This window comes from Tursiops truncatus, chromosome 11 (assembly GCF_011762595.2).
Source record: "Tursiops truncatus isolate mTurTru1 chromosome 11, mTurTru1.mat.Y, whole genome shotgun sequence".
NCBI lineage: Eukaryota > Metazoa > Chordata > Mammalia > Artiodactyla > Delphinidae > Tursiops > Tursiops truncatus.
This window is the reverse complement of record NC_047044.1, coordinates 72,757,319-72,774,918: the sequence shown is the minus strand read 5'-3', so window position 1 is coordinate 72,774,918 and position 17,600 is coordinate 72,757,319. Positions and strand designations below refer to the sequence as shown.

The following is a 17,600-nucleotide window of genomic DNA, read 5'->3' as shown; positions in this document are numbered from 1 at the left end:
ATGGTCCTGCTACTGTCACAGCTCCTAGGTGCTGAAAGAAACTGAAATAGCAAAGTAATATTCTGTTTCTTCTTTCTTCCTTCTAAATTCCATCTAGTGCCTCCAATTGGCAGAAACCAAGAGAAATTCAGAAAGCTAGGTTGTCTGAAATATGTGGCTTGCATGTTTATCCCTCAAAAGTACAGAAGAAAATGCAGAAAGGAAAGTGTAATATTGAGAGCCCATCATATTGAAAGCTAGAGTATCCAGAGCACCCCTCAACTTATAAAATCATGGATTGCCTCCTCTATTCCTGTCTTAGCCCATTCAGGCAGCTATAACAAATTACCGTAGACTGGGTGACTTATAAACAACAGAAACTTATTTCTCACCCTTCTGGAGGCTGGGAAATTCAAGATCAGGTGCCAGCAGGTTTGGTGTCATTCATTCATGAGGGATCTGCCCTTATGACCTGATCACCAACCAAAGGCCCCACCTCCAAATGACATCCCACTGTAAATTAAGTTTTAACATATGAATGGGGGCACTAACATTTAGTCTATGGCATGCTTTTCCTTCTCTCCTCTATTCAGCTCTCAGTGAAGTAACTTTCAGGCTAGGAAAGAAAGTGTACAGATGGTTTTATTTATTTTTATTATTTATTTGTTTTTTATTTGCCAGGTATCTGCTTTTCTGTCGCAAATATCTGGGTCCCAACAGGATATATTCCACAGTACCCAGAGCCTTCCTATAACTCTTGATGTCTTAACTGTCATTTTGTAGAGGTTCTGCAGAATAAGATACTTAATTTGTTTTTGGAAATGTACAAATATCTTGGAGACTGAGGAAGTTTGTGAAAATAAATATCATGCACTCTTGTTTAGGTTAATATTTCACATTTTTTGGCTAGTATAATTCTATCTGTATATTGAAGGTTTTTTTTCTATTATATTAAATCTTGAATTTTCTACTATTCTTTTTTTTTTTTTAATGAAGTCCAAGGTCATTGTTGGTACAGCAATTCATCAGTGAGGACAAACAACCAATTTATTGTTGCTAAACAGATTAGCATGCCAATCCTTTAAAAAAAAAAAAGCCTTGTACAATAATAGTAGCCATGCGTTAGCCACTTTAATATAAAATGTGATCAAAAGTCAAAATACAAGAGTTCAAAAGGCATAGAAAAACCAAAAAGTTTCAATTTTATTACAAGTTTTAGATTCTGGAAATAGTTTAAAAAAAAAAAACTTATATGCTAATTTCAGCCCAGGGCTAATTTTTTTACAACCAAACTAAGAATTACTACAAGGGAACATCAATGCAACAAACAAGTAAAATTTGCAAACCCAAGTCACAAACTTGCTAACAAAGTTAATAATCATGGTAATGGACAGCACCAAAGAGCAACTGATGCCTCAGTTAACTTTGAAAGAAACAATGCCTTCTCTAGGGCAGAGAAACATGCAAACAATTCTGCTTCAAGAAATTTGCATAGAAATAGAAAATGCTAGAGCCTTTACCACAAATGAAATTACAAAGCCTCAACATGTTAAATTCAACCCAAGGAGCACCAAATGTTAAACTGGAGCCAAGGTATGACTCAAAACATTTAATTTCCAGCTATGCAACTAGCAAGATCACAAGAATTTCAGGTGTGGAAAGGCACCCTAGGCAAGCTCTTGAAAGACATGAATTTGATACAACGTAACCTTAAATCAATGCAGACATTCCTGTAAAATTTAAATTTTAGAGGGCACCATAAGGCACAGGATCTCTTCTCAAAGTCACTCTTGATATTGTCAGCAACAATCACATCTTTATGATCTCATTAATGACCTTTCACAGATCTCTAGCCTGTACACGTACAGCAGAACCCCCAATATCGTGGGAAGCCCTTTCAGTTTGGCCCTGCTTAACGTGTTTGTAGAATGACTTTTAAGCCCAGCCGTGGCCTAAATGGTGTGAAAGGGACTACTCCCTGGGCATCTCAAGACTTCTCTTCAGCCTGAGCTGTCTCCCAGGCCCCTCTCTTCCACACCTGCCCCCGGGGTAAGACTCCAGAACTCTGGGATTCTGAGCCTGACCCCAGGCAACCTCACCGACACCCACCTTTGGAAGCTCCACTATTCCTCATCTCCAGCTCCCTCTGATGGGGTTCAAAGTGACAGTTTGGTTCAAGGACTTGTAGAAACAATGTTTATTTACAAATTCGTATTTTGTAGACCTTTCCTTAATTGAACACCTGTGACTTTTACAGTCGCTCTCCAGACCCTTTCCAGAGGTGTAGTAGAATATGCGAAGCAAAAGGACATTTTATTTCTACAGGAAGAAAAAGGATTAACATACATAGTAATAACTGTGTCCATCAAGAGTAATTTGTAATCAGAAAATGAAGACAAATGCCCCAGAAGCCTGCATTTTATCGACACTGCCACTTTCCAAAAAAAGAACCTCAGAAATAAGTCACTGGATCTGCTTTCAGTGAATCAGGAGTTCCCACATTTGTATTCCTCAATCTTTGAGAAAAGTACCACATGAAACTGACCCACCCCTTTTTGTGTAAAATAGTAACTAACTGAACTCACATCTCCACGCCCTCATCCACCTGTTCAATGACAAACAGTAGTCAGTTCCCTTGAAGGAGACTTACACATTTTGGTATTTCTACCAAAAGAATTGAAATTTTCAAGCAGAAAAAAAGTTTAATTACAAGTAAGTGAGTGGCAGCCCAAGTGAAGCCCTTTTACTATGATTTCCAATTTTCTGTTCAATCCGCACTGCAGAGATACAAGGAAAGCCACCATTTTGTTTCCTAAATTTTACTTAAGAATTCATACAAAATACTCCAGATAACTGAGTTTCAATCCTCATCTTCCTCCTCTTCTTCATCTTGATTAATCTGGAAGTAACGTAATTCGTAACTTTCTTTGCTGTTAGCAACTACGCGTAACCAATCACGGAGATTATTCTTCTTCAAATATTTTTTGGTGAGATATTTCAAATACCTTTTGGAAAAAGGCACTCGGAAGTTACAGTGATCTTGCTTTTGCTTCTTTCGATTGTTACAACACCTCCTCCGAGATTCCCAGCTTTTCCATTCACTTTGATTCTTTCCTGAAGAAACTGCTCAAAATTGGCCGCATCCATGATTCCATCTTCTACAAGATGGGTACAGTCAAGAGTAAACTTCAGGACCTGCTTCTTTTTTTTGCCCCCCTTCACCACAAGCTTTTTCACTGGCGCCATCGCCACAGCGGAGGCAGAAAAGCTCTACTATTCTTTTGTTCTTTTAAGCATTTGCCAGGGGTCGAAAAGATGAGATTGAAATAAAATGCTTTTATTCCACTGATTTTTAACAGAAAATTTGCATTCTCTACTTCCAGCCTGTCTGAAACCAATTTCTAATTGTCTCTCAGGAGAAACAATACTGTTCTTTCACCCAGTACTTTTTGTTTGTTGTTGTTGTTCCAAAGTTCATATCATGGGTCTGTCACAGAAGCAAAATTATAAATTGCAAGTCATTAAGGTATGGTGAATGCCCATCTGTGTAAGAACATGTCAAAGAAATGTTTACCCAGTTGGAATATCACTGGCCAGTCTACTATCTACTACTGTATATAGTATGTGTATTAATATCCTAGTGCTGCTATAGCAAAATACTACAAGTATATGACTTAAAGCAACAGAAATTTATTTTCTCACAGTTCTGGTGGCTAGAAGTCTGGAATTGATGTGTCAGCAGTGCCAGGCTCCCTCTGGAGACTCTTGGGAAGAATCCTTCATTGCCTCTCCCTAACTTCTGATGATCATTGGCAAATACTTGGCGCGCCTTGACTCGAAGTTTCATCCCTCCAACCTCTGTCTCCACCATCATATGGCCCTTTACCCTGCGTGTCTACCTCTCTGTGTCTCTTTCTCCTTATAAGGACACTAGTCATTGGACTTAGGGCCCACCTCAATCCAATATGACCTTACCTTAAGTTGGTTAAATCACAGAGACCCCGTTTCCAAATAAGGTCACATTCACAGGTGCCTGGGTTCAGGACTTCAATATATCTTTTGGGGGGACACAATTCAGCTCACAACAGTACTAGATATTATTAGTAGCATGGAGCTGGAAGATCTGGTAGATTTTTAGACCAATGGCAGCCAACATATAGTATATTGATATTTATATCAAACTGACTAAAATTACCTAAAAATTTCCAAAAATGAATAAATCTTCAACTTTGAAACTACTCACCTGCTTATTCCATTTTCTATTCAAAATAAATATACAAAGTATGATGTGTGTGTGCACGTGCTATATGTATCTACATGGATTTATGTGTAGGACTTTTCAAAATCCTCATTTCTAATTTACAACTGAATTCTGAAGCTTAGACTAGACAGAAATCAGGGCTTCACGTTGAGGTGGTAAAGTTACACATACATCAATTCTGATAACCAAATTATTCAACCAATTACTTTTTTTTCTTTTTTAAATTGAGATACTATTGACATATAACACTGTGTAATTTTAAGGTGTACAATGTGTTGATTTGATGCATTTATATATTGCAATATGATTACCACCATAGTGTTACCTAATACCTTTAATGTGTCATATAATTATCACTTCTTTCTTTGTGATGAGAACAATGAAGATCTAGTCTCTTGGTAAATTTGAAGTTCATAATACAGTATTGGTGACTATAATTACTATGCTCTACATTAGAACTTCAGGATTTATTTATCTGCTAGTTTTAAGTTTGTATCCTTAAATAACATCTCCCCAATCCCCCAACCTTCAGCCCCTGGTAATCACTATTCTACTCTCTGTTTTTACAAGTTTATCTTTGTTAGAATCCACAAATAAGTAATATCATACAGCATTTAATCTTCCTCTGTCTGACTTAGCTCATTTAGCATAATAAATCAGGGTCCATCCATGTTGTTGTAAATGGCAGAATTTCACTTTTTTTCATGGCTGAATTATATATATATATATTATAATATTAATTATAATATAATATAAATATATATATATACATACATATATATTTTACATCTTATTTATTCATCCATTGATGGACACTTCAGTTTTTTCATATCTTGGTTATTCTGAGTAAAGTTGCAATAATGACAGAAGTGCTGATACCTCTTTGATACCTTATTTTGCTGGGAAAAGAATACTCTCTTCGACAAATGGTGTCTGGAAAACTGGATAACCACATGGAGAAAAATGAAATTGTACCTCTATCTTATACTCCTCATAAAAATTAACTCAAAATGGATTAAACACTTCAACATATGACCTGATACTATAAAATGTCTGGAAGAAAACATGTAGGGAAAGCTCCTTAACATTGATCTTGGCAATGATTTTTTGGATTTGACACCAAAAACACAAGCAACAAAAGCAGAAATCAACAAGTGGGACTATATCAAACTAAAAAGCTTCTTCACAGCTAAAGAAACAATCAACAAAATGAAAAGGCTACCTACAGAATGGGAGAAAATTTTTGCAAACCATATACAGGGTAAAGGGTTAATGTCCAAAATATATAAGGAACTCATACAACTCAATACAAAATAATCCAACTAAAAAATGGGTAGAAGAACTAAGTAGACATTTTCCTAAGAAGACACTCAAGTGGCCAACAGGTACATGAAAAGATGCTCAACATTCAATCTGGAACAATTCTTGAGTGTACAAATCCTTCACCTCCTTGATCAAACTTATTACCAAGTATTTTATTCTTTTTAATGCAATTGTAAATGAGATCATTTTCTTAATTTCTCTTTCTGATAGGTATTATTAGTGTATAGAAACACAACTGACCATTGTATATTGATTTTGTATCTTGCAACTTTACTGAAACTGTTTATTAGTTATAACAGTCTTTTGGTGAAGTCTATTATAAATATTATATCATATCATCTGCAGAGACAATTTAAATTATTATTTTCTGATTTGAATGCTTTTTATTTCTTTTTCTTGACTAATTGCTCTGACTAGGACTGCCAGTACTGTGTTAAATAATATTGAGAACAGGCATTCTTGTCATGTTCCTGATCTTAGAGCAATAGCTTTCAGCTTTTCATCACTGATTATGATGTTAGCTGTGGGCTTGTTATATAGGGCCTTTATTATGTTGAGATAAATTTCTTCTATATCCACTTTGTTAAGAGTTTTTTATTAGGAAAAGATGTTGAATTTGTCAAATGCTTTTTCTGCATCTATTAAGATAATCACAGGATTTTATCCTTTATTTTGTAATGTGGTGAATCACATTGATTAATTTGCAAGTGTTGACCCATCCTTGCATCCCAGAAGCAAAGCCCACTTGATCATGGTGTATGATCCTTTTAATGTACTGTTGAATTTGATTTACTAATATTTTATTGGGTAATTTTGCATTTATGTTCATCACATATATTGACCTGTAATTTAATTTTTTTGTATATCCTTGTCTGGCTTTTGTATCAGGTAATGATGGCCTTGTAAGATGAATTTCAAAGTGTTCTTTCCTCATCTATGTTTTGGAGAAGTTTGAGAGGGAATGGTATGACTTCTTATAATATTTGGTAGAATTCACCAGTGAAACCATCTGGTCCTATAACCAAAGATAGGAAATCTGAGAGGAATGAAATATTATGATAAAACATCATAGCCTAATTGAAGTTGGGGGACAAAGTCTTGGTTGCTGTGACAGTAAATTACTCTTAGTTTGAGTAAGAGCTTCTCACATACCACTATGTTCTATTTAAACATGACTAGGATTTCGGGTGATCCTATGACCAGAGCTACTCATCGTCAACTGGGCATAATCATATCATTAAGCCATAAAGTCAAGGGGGCACAGCAGAAGTTGACTATATAATGAAAATGATACATTCAGGATTAGGCCAAACAGTTTGAATTTGACTTCCTATCTTCTAACTGTATTTTTTTTTCTTTTCTGTCATTATCCAAGATAATTTTCTTTCTCATGAGTAGTCCTAAATGGTTTCTTTACAAATCTATCATGGTAGTTTTGATATTAATTTGGGGGATGGAAATAGCAATAATAATAAATGTATGTAGGGCATTCCAGTGACTTCTGGAGAGACATGTTCTCCTGATTTGAAAGGCAACAGGAAAAGGAGAGAGGGCACAGCCTCTGAATGTTTTTATGTTTTTGCAGAAATGCTGTTACCATAGAAATTCAATGCAGAGTCATGTTAAGGGGTTAAAATATACAAGCAACCCATCTTAAACATACTACATAAGGAAAAATCTGAATTTTGTTATATCTAGTGTAACACATTTAAATTAACATTACTATCAAACACTCAGTAATTTGGCATTGTAAATCTCTTAAACACAAAATTATCATAAACTTCAAACAAATAAGTCTCTCACAGCTTAAAAACAAACAAACAAAAAATGGGGCCTCAGGTTAGGATTCAATGTGACTTTTTTCAATTTTGAAAAACTTATGAGTTTAATAGGAGTTAAGAAGAGGAAGGACAGGGGAGAGATTGCTAAAGGATTTCTTCCTGGGGTGATGCAAATATTCCAAAATGAGATAGCGGTGATGCTTGCAGAACTCTGTGAATACACCAAACAATGAACACTTAACCACTAATGCTAAACATTGCACACTTTAAAGTGGTAAAATGTATGGTAAGTAAACTATATTTCCATTAAGCTGTTATTTTGAGAAAAAACAGCTTATGATAGGCAGTCTCTTCCTGGGTGCTGGCATTGTATATAACGATCATATATTACCTAGTTCCTGAAATGTGACCACTTTTCTCTCTAATCAAACTCAGGAGTATATTTTTTCTCTTTGAGTAAAATTAAAACAAAATTTTTAAAAGTAAATGATTCAAAACACAATTTAATTTATACCAGAACATGAATTTTATTAATTTGTAATTAATTTTAAAAACTGATTAAGACTGTAACTCTTAAATTTTTACCTATATTTACTTATTCTGTTTCCTTATCCATAAAATGGGGGCACTTATCATATAATAAAAAAAATGTAAAGCAATTAGAACTTTTCCTAGTGCCTAGAAGGTGCTTTGTAAATATTTATTATTATTAATAAGCAATGCACAGGCCATATTCACTTCTCCAATAGAATATTTTTATACTTTACCAAATAAATTTCTTATTTTCCAGTAAGTATTATTTTTTCCTCAATTTTTTCACAAGCTGTCCACTCGAGAACACAAGAATTTTAAACACCAATCTTCAGCTCAATTAGTTTATAAAGTAGGTGTGAAGTCACAAAACTTCAAGATATTGTTTATTTTTTCAGAAGTCACAGGTCTTTTCGGGAATTAGGAGGTTCCCATCACATATGAAAATAAAGTAACATTGTTAAAAGAATACCATTCAACTGGCATAAACATTGAAACATTCTTCAGTTTTATAATTTAGTGAATTCTAAGCTCCTATTTCCCATTTCCACACCTAAAAATCATGATATTAATCCAATTCCTCATGCTCAGTTCAGTAATGATTATGCATTCTCATTATGAAATTTGGAACTTACCCAGTTGTACCTGTGAGTGGATGGATGCAGCAACCCCAGCCAGACAGAGGGGTGATTACCACGGTCTCAGTCCCTTTAGAAATTTAAGTTTGGGCCACAACAGGGCCAGATTCATGGGCATTTGACCTGGGCAGTCCCACAGGTCAAATGAAGAGCCCCATACTTAAAAGAACCTCATGCTTGGTCTATTGCTCTGCTGTCACTGTTTTGAAATTCTTAGTAATTTTTGAACAAGGAATCCTACATTTCATTTTGCACTGAACACAGAAAATTATATAGCTAATCCTGGGTCATAAAGCCAGGTAAGCTACCAAATCCTGTGGTAATAATTAAGGGTAGGAGGAAATTAGTATAGGTGTTTGAGGAGGGAGAGGATGAGTATTAATGGTACCCTGAACCTACCTGCAGCGATGGTGTCTGTACCTCTTCCCACTAACCTCTCATAAGTTTCTCCTCAGAAACACGGACAAGGACTACGGAGGAGGGACTTCCCTGGTGGCACAGTGGTTAAGAATCCGCCAGCCAATGCAGGGTACACGGGTTTGAGCCCTGGTCCGGAAAGATCCCACATGCCGCAGAGCAACTAAGCCCGTGTGCCACAACTACTGAGCCTGCACTCTAGAGCCCGTGAGCGACAGCTACTGAGCCCTCATGCCTCAACTACTGAAGCCCGCGTGCCTAGAATCTGTGCTCCACAACAAGAGAAGCCACTGCAATGAGAAGCCCGCTCATCACAATGAAGAGCAGCCCCCACTCGCCGCATCTAGAGAAAGCCTACACACAGCAACAAAGACTGGACATGGCCAAAAATTTTTTTAAAAATTAAATAAAAAAATGATTCTGGTTCAAAAGAAAAATGCATATACAAAGCTTAAAAAAAAAAATGATGGGGCTTCCCTGGTGGCGCAGTGGTTGGGAGTCTGCCTGCTAATGCAGGGGACACGGGTTCGAGACCTGGTCTGGGAAGATCCCACATGCCGCGGAGCAACTGGGCCCGTGAGCCATGGCCGCTGAGCCTGCGCGTTTGGAGTCTGTGCTCCGCAACAAGAGAGGCCGCGATAGTGAGAGGCCCACGCACCGCGATGAAGAGTGGCCCCCGCTCGCCACAATTAGAGAAAGTCCTTGCATAGAAACGAAGACCCAACACAGTCAAAAAAAATAAATTAATTAATTTTAAAAAAAGAAAAAAAAAATGATGAAGGAGCTGTTTTCCAAACCTCATGCACAGAGAAGAGAATCTGTATGAAGCAAGGGATGGATGGGAGGTGTCTTGCTTACATCTCTATTCAAGGAAGACTTCTGCAGGAAGGATAGCTGGTTGACAGCCTCCAGCTGCCCCAAGATTGGCCAATGTGTTCTTGCCAGACTGCTTCCCCAGTGACTAAGCACTATGACATACTAGAATCACTATATTCCTGCCCACCCCTAGATTCCTAGAATCCCTGTAATGGTAGACTTTGCTTAGGGAGTCTGATTACCTAGTCAGTTAGCTAGCATCCTCTCTGTCTCTCTCTTTCAAATATATATATAATCGTTATTGGGATCATGGGTAAATTTTTGTTTCTTTCACCCTGCTTTGCTTATGTGTATATTTTTTTTTCTGCAAATACATGTGCTACTTCAAGGACTTATAATATTGTTGGAAATCATCAAGAATAACACATTTTGTGATCTGTTTGAAAGGAATAAATGATTTCACCCACCTACATTTACTGACTACTCATGAAATGCAAAGCTTCACCTTACTTTACCCTATCATCAGAAAAATGATTCCAGTTTTGGTACAAAAGGATACTTCCAAGTATCCTTTCTGCAAGATTGTAGAAAAGCAATCTCATGTATATTACATGATAGCTTTTACATGAATTACTGCTGCTGCAAATCAGTGGGCAATGTATGTGGACAAATACTCAATGTTTTCATGTTTTTTAAGTATAGGTTGCACTTTTGCATTTCATGGTGCCTTTTAGAATTAACTATATCTTTTTTATTTTTTCTTTAATGTCACGAACTATGTTTTGAAATATTCAAACACATGAGAAAAAGGCTTATTGAAGTAAATATTCTGCAATTAGTATTTCTCATGCCACTTATACCATGATTACATGAAATGTAAAATCACTGCTTTTGAGTATTAGGAAAAAAATAGAAGGAATCATAATTATAGGCAAGTTTTATTAGGAAATGTTTAGGTTAACTCTGAAATTCAAGTATAAATAAGATTTTTTTAAATCTCAGTTTATAGTTATCACAAGTATGTGTGATAAGTTAAGTTTTGCTAACCAGTAAATTGGGGTGGTCCTTGAATCTTCCTTTGGCAGTTCCTCCCCTTCATTTCAAATCAATCAGAAAGTCTTACAAACTCTACGTCCTAAACCTTTCTTGAAGCCCTCTCCTCCACCCTATTTCTGCTGGCATTGGGCTCATGCTCATTTTTTCTTCATTTGACTGCCCACATTCTGGCCTCCCTTCTGACTCTCCACATTGTTGCCAGTGTGATTGTTCTGAAATGGAAATATGGTCATTCCTCTGCAATTCACATCTGTCATTGAGTTCCCAGAGCCTAGCTTGAAGTCAAATACTTGTTGGCAATATATTTGAGAACTTTTTTGATCTTACTCCTGCTTGCTTCTCAGACTCATCCCTGTCTGCCTACAAAACCTCTCTGCTCTGGCTCTGAACTCCCTGTCATCATTCAAAAGTTCCATGAGTTTTCACAGCCCTGCAAGCTGCATCTTCCGTTGCCACTGCCTGGAGTATATTCCCCTCAGCCCAATCCTGAAAAATATAACTCATTTCTCTTTTTTCACCTATATTTTTTCTTAAGTTCATGATTAACATTGCCATTTTAAAAAACATCAATGCAAAAAATTTAATTTGCACACCATAAAATAATTTAATATTTCTGTATAAAGTATTCTTTTATTTCCCATTTCAGAATAACTAAGCCATAATATCACATGACAGTTTTTCTCAGCTGATTTCACTGATTTTCCCTCAGCAGATAAACAACTTACCTTGAGTTACACACTTCCTCCTCTGCCCTTTGCTGCATGCCGAATAAAGCTCTAATAAACATCTTCAGGTATTGCATGTGGCAAACATTCTAACATGTCCAGGAAATTCTTAAAGCCAGAGACTCTCTTTGTTCGTTTCCATTTCCTAAATGTCTTGGATACTTGCTACATGGCAAGTACTCATGTAATATTTGTTTAGAGAATGAAAGATAGCAAATAATTGAGAACAAAACTTGACTTTTTAGTGTTATTTTGAAATTTTTTATCAAAATGACACAACATAACTATTCAGTTATACATTTATCCTTGGTCATGTTCTTGCTTAAATCGTGTAACTATTAACATACAGTTCACTCCAACAGCATTTTTATGTTCCTACGGATTAGGTATTTTGTTGTTTGCTTGGGAAACTCAGATAAATACAACACTGACTCTTTATTCAATGTTTTCTTATTATAAGTGAGTGATGAAATAATAGTTGGTACTATTCACTGTACTCTGTGCCACCTACTATTTAATCACCTAATAAGATACTTCGAGGTGAAATTTAATCATCAGCAGTCTTATTTTGTATATGTGTGTAAAATAATTTAAATGCATTCAAAATATGCAGTGTGTTGTGGCAATATAGGTAAATTTATGTATAAAAATCATTGGATATAATGGTTATTCAATTAATATTTTGGATTGATTGAATATATCACTAATATGAATGAGTAATTCATACTACTATAATCCTTTCATTTCAGTTGAGCTCTCTATATTTCTTCTTTTTTGAAGAGAATGCACTTCAGTATAATCACAAAGAGTGAATAGATGGGACTGCATAGTCTCAATCAACCTACTTTTTACATGCAAAAAATTGAAAAACACATAATTATAAATTTCCTATATTTCACAGTAAACATTATTGTTCAAACCTTAGAGTTACAACAATATAAAATGTTAGTAAAATCAATGTTTTGTTGAAATTATAGTAATTCATGCAAGATTTTTTAGAAATTGACACTAGTGAAAACTCTGAAGTAGTGTAGTTTTTTGGCATTTATTTTTCAAACTTCCAATTGGAAACTCAATCACAAAGGCCCATCCACAGAGCCACACACTATCTACCCTGATTGCATCTCATGATCCTTACTTCCCTGCCTCCACTCAAACACTGAGTTCTTAGTAGTAATTTTTCAGGCTTTTGATCTCTGATCTGTGCCTTATAATTTGATGAAAGTAATTTTTGAAAGGTTAATATGTCAGGACATTTTTTGCAAATGTCCTAAACAGGTTCTCGTGTATTACTATGATTATTAGTTTCATAATGTTGCCATAACAAATTGCCACAAATTCAGAGACTTAACACAGGCATTATCTCACAGTGCCTTCACAGTCTGAAGTCTAGCTTCCTTGGGTCTCAGAAGGCTAAAATCAACGTGTCTACATGGCTGTGTTCCTTTCTTGATGCTTTAAGGCAGAATCCACATCCTGGCTTGTGTGAGTGATTGGTAGGATTCACTTCCTTGTGGTTGTAGGGCTAAGGTCCCTGTTTTCTTGCTGGTATTACCAGTTGGCTAGACATCAGGGATCTTTCTCAGCTTCTAGAGGCTGCTAGCCTTCCTTGGCTCCTGGCCCCATTCCTCCATCTTCAAACCAACAAGAGTGGGTCAAGTCCCTTAAGCTTCATCTCTTTGACTGATGATTCTGTCTTCCTCTTTAGCTTTTAAGGGCTCATATGATTACATTAAGTCCACTCAGGTAATCCAGGATAACCTTCCTAATATAAAGCAATTGATTAGTAACCTTAATTCCATGTGAAAGACTCTTCTCAGCAGTACCCGTATCAGTGCTTTACTGAACAGCTAGGAAACAAAAAATCTTGGGGAGATATTTTTACAATTCTGTCAACCACTTCATGTAATGATTTTTTTTTTCTTCTGGAAAGCATATTGAATAACTTAACTAAGTAAATATTGAGCATTTTTTTAGCACTTTATCCTATGATGGTTTTCTTTTTCAAAGAAAGAGTACAAACAAGGAAGAAAAACATAAAAGAACATTCTTCATTCTAAGTCTCTCTCTCTCTCTCATTCTCTCTCAACCTCCTCTTCTCTCTTAGTTGTTTTGTTGCTGTTATAAGTTTTTCTTAAACATGCAGCTTCTGACCAATGCCATTGAAGCCCCAGGTACGTTCTATCTTCCTGCTTCGCCATTTTTAGCATGTGGATTCCATTCTCCCATTCATAGTATGGTTGATAATCTTCTAACAACCTGCCATTATTCCAAGCATAAATAAGAAGAAAGGGTGGAAAAAACATAAAGTGCCTAAGGGCAAAAGCATAACTGCCTGCCTATGGAGCCTCACCATTCTTCAAAACATTCCCAAAAGCTCAACTCAGTGACTTGTTTCCATCTAATTGTTGGAACCATGCTACATTGCTTTCCTTAGATGAAAGAAGACTAGGAAAACAGTGGGGCTGAATAGATTGGGTTGATGAACACCATTGTATCTGACACACTATCATCAGACAGAAGATAGCATGGTTTATATTTGAATATTTCTTGTCTAACATTGAACAGAGAAAATAAGGAAATTTGTGCTCATCTGACTGAACTGTGCCTTGGTGTCCTGAAATTAATTTTATGTGGATTGAAGAAATCAATAATCACTAAATTTCAGAATGGAATTTCAATTTTCATTTAGTAAATCCTAAACCATATGTAATATTTGTTTAAATTGTTAATCTTTCTCAAAAAATATTGAAGTTTTTAATGTTAACTTTATGGGATTAAGCCAAAAATATCAAGAGTGTTAGAAATTCCATGCCCTATATATTGTGAAGTGTGGAATGGTATGAATATATGATCTTTTGTCTATCACAAAATTATAATAAATAAGCTTTTAAACTTGACTATCTGTTAAGTTCTGTAGCTTTTCTAAAATTAGGATTAAGTTAAATTTGAGCTAATATATTCTAATCCATGTAAAATTTACATATCTGGTTTTGTGACTTTTTGTGACTATCCTTCAAATCAGCATTTCTATAGCAGAGCCTATCTACCAGAAACAACAAAATTTAAGGCATGTTATTTTGTACTTTCAGTGATCTTAGTCCTTGCACTTAAAAAAACTCCATATCAATATACGTTAATGGGAAGACTTTGTAATGTAACAAAAAAAAATCAACAATGTGTTTTTACTTCACTGTTCTCTTGTCTGGGTGGCATAGTGTAGATGATGGGTAATAAAAAAAAAATGAGATTCAAAGCAATTATTTTCCAAACTGCTGGCATTGAAAAATTGTAGTCATTTGGAAATATTTAGGGCTCTGAACCAAATGAACTTACTATTATATAAAATGCAAGAATCAAAATACATAACAGTAATTCCTGAATTTCAAGGGCAAATCACTTAGCTATAATAATTTTAAGTCCTTGAGCATTTATTATAAAGCATACTGACAATGTGAATATACACCTGGCTATATATCTCCCAATAACACATTGATTTTCAGCTATTTCAATAATGGTATAGATCTCAGCATAGGACTGTTCTATGATAGAAGCAATCATTCTAAGTAAGGTATGTATTTAAGGTTATGTCAAGTTGTGAGAAACTTACTAAGTACTTCTGTTTAAAAAGTTCCCTGTTTAATATGTTAAAACTTTGTTTACAATATTCCAAGGGTATTTTATTCCAAAGGTCTTTCATCATAAAATATTTTCAGTGTAACATTTACTATTATGTGACAATTCAAGCAGGTAATACATACTTAAGAATTTACAGTTTGTCAGAGTCAGATGTGAAGTTGTCTTTCTTAGAAAGTGACATCTAAGAGAAGACTAATGTTCCAAATAATACAATAGTACTGCTATATACAGAAAAAGACACGTTCTTAAAACAACACACAACAAAACAAAATTGGTAGGATGCTAGAAGAGCAGATACTTGAAGAAGGATGATTGCAGGCTGGCAATGCCATGTGAAACAACACTGCACTGAAGAAACTGGAGGAGTCTGCATGCCCTGAAGGACTCTTTCTTCATGAACCCCATTGGCCTCTCACAGCAAAGGGTCTGAAAAATCAACTAAGAAGTGCCTATGGTGATACAGACTGGAGAGGGGAACACAGTCATGTGGGTGGGACAAGTATATGCATCCTGATGCTTCCTCTTTATTTCCACAAGACAAAAGCTTTAATCAGAAAGAACAGTGACACTACTGGCCTTAGGGTATATTAAGGCCAATTTTAATGAGCTTATATGATAGGTGAAACAATCATTTGAGGGTAGAACCTGATTAATTAAAGGTATATTCATTAAAAATATAACAATGTATATTTTAAATTAGCAGAAAATTACTACAAACTTTATAAGAGATGTATAAGTAATAAGTCAATAGTGGAGGTAAAATGATATACTATATAATGTTTATTTAATGCAAAAGAAGGCAGAGCAAGAGTATATAATAAATTAAATAAATACAAAACAGCTAGCAATTTAGTGAAGGTTTTATCCAATGACATCCATAATCATGTTACTTATGAATGGCTTAAATATAACTTTCTTAAGAATGCAATTGTCAGATTGGATCAGACAGCAAGATCCAATTCTACTGTGTCTATTAGAAATGCAGTTAATATATACTGATAAAGATAAGTTAAAAGTAAAAAGATGGAGAAAGATATGCCATGAAAATATCCCCCAAAACCTTGAATAGCTATGTTAATATCAGAAAAAGCCAGCTTCGGAACAAGGAATACTATCCAGAATAAAATGGGACAGTATATCATCATTAAGGGTCAATTCTCCAATAAGACATAATGACCATAAATACAAATATATATATATATATTACTGATAACAGAGCATCAAAATAAATGAGACAAAAATGGAAGTTAGTAAAACAAGTTGGCAGTTCTAAAATTATAATTGAGACATCAAAAATCCTTTCCCAGTAATTGATAGAACAAATAGGCAGAAAGACAGTAAGAGTATAGAAGATTTGAACACTATCAACCAAATAGTCCTAATTGACATTTATAGAACAATTCACCCAACAGTAGAATACACACTATTTTCAAAGACATATGAATATTCAACAAGATAGACCATATAATAAGCCAATAAAAATATCTCAAACAATTTAAAAGAGTAGAAATCATAGCTACATTTTAATAGCATAATAGAATTTACCTATAAGTCAAACAGGAATAAATCTAAAAAATTCTCAAATCTTTAGATATTAAACATCCCCTTTCTAAATAACCCAGGATTAAAGGGGAAGTCTAAAACCAATGAAAAAATAGTCTGTATGAAATACAGATAAAAATACAACACATCAAAATATGAGGGATACAGTTATAGCAGTGCTTTCAGGGTCATTTATAGTATTGAATACTTATATTAGGAAAGAAGAAATGACTCAGATCAATAATTTAATTTTTCATCTTAAGAAATTTTTTTTGTGTGTGTGTGTGGTACGCGGCCCCTCTCACTGTTGTGGCCTCTCCCGTTTGCAGAGCACAGGCTCTGGACGCGCAGGCTCAGGGGCCATGGGTCACGGGACCAGCCGCTCCGCAGCAATGTGGGATCTTCCCGGACCAGGGCACGAACCCGTGTCCCCTGCATCGGCAGGCAGACTCTCAACCACTGCGCCACCAGGGAAGCCCCATCTTAAGAAATTTTTAAAGAAAAATAGAGCAAACTAAACCCAAAGCAAGTAGAAAGAAGTAATAAAGAATGGAGAAGAAATTAATGAAATTGAAAATAGAAAAATAAAAAAAATCAATGCAAATAAAAGCATATTCTTTGAAAAGTTCAATAAAATTGACAAACTTCTAGTTACAGTGACCAAGAAAAAAGGGAGAAGAGCTTCCTATAAGAATGAAAAATTTCAATATCAAGAATGGAAAATAAAGGGACATTGTTACTGGCAACATCGGCTCTAAGAGGAGTCCCATAGATAGCCTGTGACCTCAGTGTTATCACAGAGCTGGATTTCAGAGTGGTGGATTTGGAGCCCTTAGTCAAGTTCATTCCTGGTATTTGGAAGTAAGTGAAGAAAATTCCCAGTCACAACTGT

At 35.3% G+C, this 17,600-nt stretch overlaps 1 pseudogene; it reads right to left on the bottom strand.

Moving 5' to 3' along the window:
- Positions 1–2,782: 2,782 nt before the first annotated feature.
- LOC117314109 (large ribosomal subunit protein eL22 pseudogene) lies at positions 2,783–3,234 on the bottom strand (annotated as a pseudogene).
- Between the last annotated feature and the right edge of the window lie 14,366 nt (positions 3,235–17,600).